Source organism: Drosophila bipectinata, chromosome XR (genome assembly GCF_030179905.1).
Source record: "Drosophila bipectinata strain 14024-0381.07 chromosome XR, DbipHiC1v2, whole genome shotgun sequence".
Classification (NCBI taxonomy): domain Eukaryota; kingdom Metazoa; phylum Arthropoda; class Insecta; order Diptera; family Drosophilidae; genus Drosophila; species Drosophila bipectinata.
Window position 1 is genome coordinate 12,574,978 of NC_091735.1, and position 9,017 is coordinate 12,583,994.

Consider the following 9,017-nt stretch of genomic DNA (forward strand, 5'->3'; position numbering starts at 1 on the left):
TGTCATATTATTTTGCCAAAAATAGCTCTCATATCAAATTTGAACTCTCTAACTCTAAAAACACCGAAGTTATACCATTTCCGATCAATCAGTTATATGGCAGCTATAGGATATAGTCGGCCGATCCGGGCCGTTCCGACTTATATACTGCGTGCAAAGGAAAGAAGGGTGTGTGCAAAGTTTCAAGTCGATAGCTTTAAAACTGAGAGACTAGTTCGCGTAGAAACAGACAGACAGACAGACGGACAGACGGACAGACGGACAGACGGACATGCTCATATCAACTCAGGAGGTGATCCTGATCAAGAATATATATACTTTATAGGGTCGGAGATGTCTCCTTCACTGCGTTGCACACTTTTGGACAAAATTATAATACCCTCTGCAAGGGTATAAAAATAATAATTATAACAGAAAGAAAAATTTCAAGGCCTTACGAGGATTTGAACGCAGAAAAATTATACATAGAGTAACTACTCTATGCATTACGCTACCATCCTGTCTCGATCTGCGGCGATTAAAAATACTATTTGTTCTACCTACTACCACATCGGCGCATTGAAAACAGAAACGAGAAATTGAAATTGGAATTTGGAAGCCAAAACATTTTTACTCCGTCGTGCGAGCAGTCACACATACATACATAATAAGGTTCACATTTTTGTTGACGAATACATGTAAAGAGTTCTAAAAATAGAATCGTATACATGTGCGTTCCGCCTTAACCAACAAGCTCAACAAGCCCAAACCATGCGCTGAAGACTGTAAAGCACGGTGGCCTCAAAATCATAGTGCGGGGATGTTTTTCGTACAACGTTGAAGTTCCCATACATATGTATGGGAATATGTATCCGATAATATTATCCACGTGATCATGGACCAACATTAAGAAAAGATGCCATTAATTTGTAGATTTTAACAATATAATGATCATAAACACACCAGCAAGGTCGCCAAGAACTGTATTACCAAGAAAAATGTCATAAACATTTGCCATGGCCAGCACAGTCCACGGACTTAAGGATGTAGTCTCATGTGTGAGGTTGAAAAAATCGATTTTTTTTGTCACATATTTCGAAAGTACTGTTTATTAAGAATGTACTGTTAATGTTTCAAATAAAAATATCAAATAATGACAGAGATACAGCCCATAATCGAGAGCGCGCCTACACCGAAAAGTATGAGTTTCTCGGTAGCGTCTAAACTTTAAACGCGTTTTTCTCGGAACGACATTTTTGTGTGCGGCGCAGGTGATTCACAAAATTCTATAGTACCGATCTAGCTGAAATTTGGATATGTTGTTCTAAAAAGTAACACCTCTGTCCCGTATAAGCCGGAACGGCTGGGATCGGCCGACTATAGAGTTGAAGAGTTCGCATTTTGTACGAATGCTATTTTTAACAAAAAAATACGACCCACCAAATTTCATAAGGATCGGCCGACTATATCTTATAACTGCCATATAACTAAACGATCGGAAATTGCTTTGCATATACTGGTATTTATCTTTTTATATCTTTTTATGGAACGTGCGAGCTGCAGTTTGTCACCTCAAAGATGAATGTACATACTTCAACAAGAATTTACCTTTGATTTCTGAGATTTATAGTCGTATTCCATGGACGTACCAACATGACAACGCTCCCATCCGTACCGCTCGGTTGTAAAGCCGCTTTACTCCCCCAACATTAACATTATGGAAAACTGGGGAGTGGGGACTATTGTCCATAAGAGTTTACGAAGATGGAAGATTGGTAATTTTTGGTGATTCAATTTGGTGATTCTGAAACTTTAGTTAAAGCAATTAAAAAAGCCCGGACAACGTGGGTGGGCATACCAAATAACAGTGTGATCAAACCTATTTAGTTGATCCAAAAAAAAATAGACATTTTTTGTTATTATTTTGAAAAAGTAATATAAAAACAAAACTAACAGAACAAAAACTTTGCTATTTTATAATAGACAGAAGAAGATTTCTTTATGCACCTAAACTTATTTTGAGAAAATCAGAGCTCTTGTTCCAGAGACACAACCTTTCAAACCTTAACCAAATGTCAAACCTATTCAGTTGAGCTGCACTGTATGATCAGAGCTCGCAAATAACAGTGTACCTTTTTTCGTGTTTCGGTCTGCTCTCTAACACAACCGAAAAAGACGATACTCGTGTGCTCTCGCTCTGAACATAACTTTTCGTTGCTCTTTGTTTTTGTTTTCGGTTAAGTGTTCTCAGTATAGGGGTTCTGGTTATGCTCACTCAACAACTTAAAAATAGCGACTCAGCGACTCATTGAGGGTCAGCAGAAGAGCGAGAAAACGAAAGACTCATCGTAAACGGTCTTTTGTCTTCAGTAGCTTTTTAATAAAATTTGGAAACAGCTTAAACATATTTATTAGATCTTAACATTATATTATTATTTATTCATTTTTTTGCTTAACAACTAGTAGAGAATTTCTGCACTTAAAGGGCTTCGTCGCTCGCTTAAAATGTAGTAAAGCTCTGAAAAGGCCCTCTCAACAGTCACCTGAGTCGCCGGTACAGCCAGTACTACGTGTGCGATCGCACTCAGATGGGGCGACTGCAGTTTTATATCTGTAAAAAACTGCAAAATTTTCGCATTCAGTGGCAAACGTCTATGCATAAGGTGTAAATTTTCTATGTCAACATAGATTTGGACCAGTTTTTTTTATGCAGGGTTTTCTTTAACTTCCGAGATTATCTGTACGCCATCCCAATAGACGAAAAACAGAGACTCTTCCTTGTTAGCACATTTATCGCCGTCGGATGTGTACTCCTTCTTTTAGTACACACTTTCGGGGCCACTTTCGCACCGTGAATTAAAATTTTATGCACTGTTGCTGAAAGCACTAACCATACAGCATATGCTGTCAGTATTGCAAAGCATATGCTGTATGGTTAGTGCTGGAAGATAGTATCATGGATATATTTTTATCAACTGATTAGCAGTATCCATATAGGTTTTGAATTTTTGAGCAATAATAGAATATCCTGATGCTAAGGCTTGCAATATCGTTGCGCATTTTATTGCGAAACTCTGCTTGTACTCGTTATTTTCTTTGCAGTAAATTAAGATTTTGTTCTGGTGATCTCGCTTGCCACATATTTGTTTCCAGCTTGTAACTCAAAGTAAAGTACTCAAAAAAGCGTACAGTCACGCACTAAAGCAGGGGTGCCCAAGCTCAGCATACGGCAGAGCAAACTCCAATACCAGTGCAAAAAATCACCAATACATTTACACCAGGGGTGCTCAAATTCGTCTTATCCCAGCCAACCAGCGGAGTCCGCACGGTGCTCCGTTAGGACTCCCTGTGCGGAGCGCAAAGCCTCCTAGGGACGCTCCTAAAAGTGTCCGTAAGAGCATGTTTTTGGGAGAAAAGTGCCATTTCAAAATATATGAAAACGGTGTGCCCTGCGGACTCCTAGAATGAGTAATTTCGGAGTCCCAGAATGCTCCCTTAGATAAACCGCAGGGACTCCGTGCGGACTCCTTTTTTTGCTTCCAATTATTAAGAAAAGGAGTCCTAAAATCATCCGAAGATAACCTAGGCGGAGTACTTTGGGATTGTGTTTGTGCACCTAAAATGCTCCGTAGAGGAGTCCTTCTTTGTGCACCTAAAATACTCCGTAGAGGAGTCCCTACGGTTTCTCAAAATGCTCCCAGTTTATAGAGGAATGATAAGTAATTCAATTAGTAATGAACATTTAAACATATTTTTAATTAAACTACATTTTGTTAAATTTTTTTGTTAAGTTTATTTAAATTCCGTTCTTTTGCCGTCTGAAACCATTTTGCGCTGGCTCGACCAAATTCTTTGTTTGCTCCTACAAATTTTATGTTGAAGGCTCCCATAAATGCGTTGGTGATTGCCATCACATCAATAGCTTTCTTTTTCGGTGTCCCTTTCCAGGAGTAATGCGATGCGACGTCGTCATTCAAAATTTTGCGCCATATTATTCGAATAAATTTTGACGGATCGCTTGCCTCTTGCCGGATAATTTCATTTTGAAGTCTGTCGCTGAGCTCAGGCGATTTTTTTAATTCTTCCTCGAGCTTCTCAAACGCCTCGACTGTTTTAAACGGACTTTGCAAAATGGGCGTTTCTTTTTTTGGCGTTATCAACTTTTTTGTCATTTTCAGCTCTGTCAGTTGGCGAGAGTGCATTTTTTTATTATCATCTTCGAGCTTTTCAACTCGATGGGTTAAGTCTGAAAGAAATGAAGTTCATAAGTTATATTTTTTTTAATAAATAAGTTTTTTAAACAAAGTGAAGCAAACCTTTTAATGTGTTTTTAATTTCGATGGTATTTTTTAAAATTTCTGGCAGCAAATCTGTAAAAGGGAACCATTTCACATACTATATTATTTAAATTTTAATTAACTATCTTACCAGTGTGTTCAAGTCTCGTCGAGTTACTATTGGGTTCCAAGCTTCTATGAGAATCATTTAATGGCATATTCTCTTGGTCATCTTAAAAGCAAGAAATGGTAATTATGGATTATAAGTACCATATAATATAATATATATGATACACTTACCATTGAATTTCGATGTTGTGGGTAATTTATTTGACATGATGTTGTCCTCATCAGTGTCGTACATAAACAGTTCGGTGAATTTATTCATGATGATGAATTACTGCAGCAAAAATAAGTAACCTATTGTTGCTAAGGGGTAATATTTTTTTTCAATTTTTGAAACGCTATGTGTACAATTTTCGTCACTTAACACAAGTGACTGTGAACAAAATAAATGTACCAAACTGGACTTTAATGGCTCGTAAAAAAACTCTTCTAGATTTAATACTTGGTTTGACTGAACAACTAAGCAGTTTGTTCCTTGCTCGATTAATTTTATTTTAAAAATGTGTGATCCCACCATATAAAAATTATTAGGAAAATGTATAGAATAGAAAAGTGTATTTGCCTGAATTGAAATTATATTACCACGCGAATCTTTTTTTAAAATAGAACTGAAAAGTTGTGTTCTCTTTGGACAGTAAACGCTCATTTCAACAATGCGATTATAAATTTGGCTGCTTACGTTTGTTCCGTTTTTAACCATTTGTTTCACTTTATATAAGAAGCTCTCAAATTTAAATGCGCTAAAGGAATCTAATGTATCTCTATATAAAAGAACCTCGTCAGAGAGATGTAGCAAGCAGTGGAAATTATATTTTAAAAAAATGGGACTGTAATGAGTGGTCAATAAATCCACAAAGCTGTAAAGAAGTGCTTTGGCACACGCATTTTTCGTAATACAATATTCTGGACTAAGAAGTATACGAATGCCAACGCTTAACTGCAGAAAATGTTCATAACGTGCCTTTGTCAATACATTTCTAAGTACCACTGGACCGGTGTACAAAAGAAATTGCCGAAATTCAGTCGCTTTCCATCGCTCTAGTTCAGAAGTATTTCTGGGTTTCCTGTTAAACTCTTTTCCCATGCTATTTTTCAATGATAATAAGTTTTCATTGAGAAGGACTATTTTTTCTGTTGTGAGAGAATAGTCTTGACCTTTTTCTTTTACCCATGCCACCATCAATGTTTTTACTATACCGAGACAAACTACATGCATATAGTCCAACGCGAATGTGTCAACTATATTTATTGGCAACTCTTCAATTTTTAATGCGCCATTAATCTTGTGATAGTTTGTGTTTTTTTTTGCTCGAAATTCCTCGTCAGTACGTAACGGCGATATTTCAGGCTTGAAAATAATTCTATTCTTGTAAGCTTCACCCCGCTGGTGACACTTAACGCAACTGAAATAACCGGAATGACCTTTGACACCAAGCATATACGAACGCGCCGGTGCATCACAAATGAATGCTCTTATTTGCACTTCAAAATTTTCCGATTTATAAGTAAACCCATTTTGAAATAGTTCTTTCATTTCCGAAACGAAGTCTGAAACAAAGTCATCAATGTTTGGAGGCTTGCTATCACCCACAAAAGCACCCGCAACAAGCACTGGGGAAGTATTGTTCAGATTAATTAAAATAGGCCACACTTGCTGCTTTAAACTTTTATATAAAGGTAGTCCATCTACATTGACATTAAGCCTTATGGTTTTTTTTGGAAATGTATTTTTTTCAAAGAAATCTGTTAAGCAATCATTGACACCGTAATGAAAATAACTTCAACGCTAGGCACTTGCCTTGGAGTTTTTTTAAGGGATCGATAGTCGGCACTTAACTCACAGCCATAGCGACGTAAAATTTTTAAAAGCCCATTAATGGCAGATCCTGAAATAATATTGACCACTCAGCTAACTCTTCCTTTAGTTTTGACGAGAATCCGTTTGACTCGCAATAGTCTACTCTTTCGTACTCCTCATCTTCTGCGCCCGAGCTATCGCTGAAATTTACCCTTTCAGCACTTTCTATGGTGAAAACGGGGTCTGAGACAATATTATTTGTCAATAAATCCCCGCTTGCTTCAATGATTGTTTCATTTCGAACGTTGCTGTTGTCAGTTAACGAAGCTATTATTCTATTAGATTGTTTTTCTACGAGTCTTCGTTTGGACATTTTTAACAATTTGTGTAAACTCAAAACAATTATAAATTTTAAAAACGCACGCACCACGTGGAATCGAAAATTTGCACTGACTAACTTGCATAAAAGAAGAACAAAACGCACAAAGAGAAAAGAAAACAAAACGCACGGAAGATTGTACGAGAAACAGATGAAAAATAGAAGAGCAGCAAAGAAAAGCTCCGAAAACGCTCCGTGACGGTGCGACTTTAGGAGCCCTTTTTATTCTTTGCTTCGGAGGGCTCCGAAAACACTCCGAAAAGGTGCTACTTTGGGAGTCTCGTTTCGATCCTTCTTCGGTGAGCTCCGCAATCGCTCCGAAGAAGTGCTACATTGGGACTCCTTTTTCGCTCCATTTTCGGAGCGCTCCGGAAACACACCTTTGCGGTATAAATTTGGGAGTCCGTTAACACTCCTAGTTCGGAGCGCTCCGCATATGGTTGGCTGGGATGGCAGTGCGTTTACTAACACAGACACAAGAAAACGTGTACATATGTAGCGGCGCTTTAGTGTTGGGGCGCAGCTGTGCACTGAGAGAAAAAAAAACAGTTTTAAATATTTATTTATTTTTTTTTTATATTTGGCTTAAAAAAGATTCAATATTTATATTAATTTTAGTGGTTGATAATTTTAATTGAGCTTCCAGATTATTATTATTTAGTCCCACGAAATAAATCAAAAGCCAAAGCAGACAGAAGAATAAGTTCCAGTGCATGTGCTCGAGGAAAAAACAAAAACAAAATACACTGCGTTCAGCGAAGCGTGACGACGGATAGAGATGTAATGAAGAAACAAGCAAAATTGTTTTTGTTTCGCATGGTAATCGAAGCCCATATGCACGGTAGAGCTGTAAACAATTCTACTTTTTGAGAATCGATTCTTTTTGATTCAATTCTTGAAAAGATCGATTAAATCGATTTAAAATCGAAAACTACAAAAAAATTTTTTTCCAGGAAAAAAGCATTTTTTTGCTTAAGACGTGGTAAGGAAAATAGAAAATTTACCTTTGCAAACTAAAATAAAATTCAATAACAATATATTTTGAGATCTATATTTATTCAGTCAAAACCCATTGGCTTTTACTAGTAAACACAAGCTTGTCAACATTTTTCGCTTTTAGCGAAGCTCGGCGGTCGGAGACTATGCATCCAGCCCTGCTGAATGTCCTTTCCGACTCCGTCGAACACGCTGGAATGCAAAAATATTTTAATGCGCATTTTTTTAGAGATTCCATCTCAGTTGCGTGACTCTGGAAGAAAAGTAAATTGCAATTAGACTTTTTGAATTACCAATTGAAATCAGAATAGCAAACCTTCCAATAGTCTATTGGACTAATATTTGGCGATACATGAGGGTTTTCTAAGTACTGGCGTAAGGCAATGATGGCATCGGACCTTGGCGTTTTTACCTTACTTGCAAGTTTAGATTGCATAAAGGAAAAGAAGGCTACGCTCTCAGTGTGTGTTGATGGTTCGGATTGATCGAGGGTGGGTACTAAAGTTTTGGCCATTCCTGCAAGTTCATTTTTTATAGCTTCTACTGCTTTTTTCACTCATCCAAAAAGATCGATTAAATCGATTAAAAGATTGAATTGTTTACAGCTCTACTGGATCGATTAAATTGATTAAAAGATTGAATTGTTTACAGCTCTAATGCACGGTGCTTATGGGCGCACTAGCCATAAGCACAGAGCATCTACAAAAACAAAAGTGCACTCAGTGTATAGGCGTTGAGCACCCCTGATTTACACCATTTTTTTTCATTTCGATGCACTGAAAAATAAAATTATAGTAACATTCACAAGGAGTTTCAAACAAATATCATTATAATAAAAAATACATTTTATTATAGCAATTGTAAATAGGCCCTATATTTTTCACAACAGTTTATTATTTTTTTGTATGCCAATAAATGCCTAACTTTTTACTTTAAAAATGTTCTGCAAAGAAGAAATTCATCGCTTCAAGTCGACCATTTTGGCCAAAAGAAAAGCAAGAATGAATTTCTTGCAGTGATAAGTTTTCGCCAATCCAACAATTAAATGCGTTCGGATTAGCACGTTTGAGGAGAATAGGGAAATCACGAAAAATTGTTTTTGTATTTGGGCTTTGCCTATGCTGGGAGGAACACACGTATATGAAATTTCGTTTCCCATATGAAAGAGCAATTCCAACAACAAAGGAGCACCGAGAGCAATGGGACTGGGCACCCCTGGATTAAATAAATCGGCAGCATGTGGAAATGGTTGCAAAAGGGCATCATTCTCTGAGAATTGTGGAAAAGCCGGCATTAATTGAGCTGGTATCTAACTGCCCAGGATACAAGCTACCGAACCCAAAAACGCTCTCAAATACTTTGCTGCCAAATATACATAGCTTGTTGATGAGTGGCATAAAATAAAAGGTATCGATGGCCTCAGCAGTATGTTTGGCGACAGAAAGTTGGACATCCAGGATAA

The 9,017-nt window shown here is 37.2% G+C and overlaps 1 long non-coding RNA gene across 1 annotated transcript; it reads right to left on the reverse strand.

Moving 5' to 3' along the window:
• Nucleotides 1–3,761: 3,761 nt before the first annotated feature.
• Nucleotides 3,762–4,481, reverse strand: LOC122321993 (uncharacterized). The gene is made up of 3 exons (XR_011441850.1): nucleotides 4,408–4,481; nucleotides 4,296–4,349; nucleotides 3,762–4,225 (listed from the first exon to the last, which is right to left on the reverse strand). It is a non-coding gene; the product is annotated as an uncharacterized lncRNA (long non-coding RNA).
• Nucleotides 4,482–9,017: the final 4,536 nt, after the last annotated feature.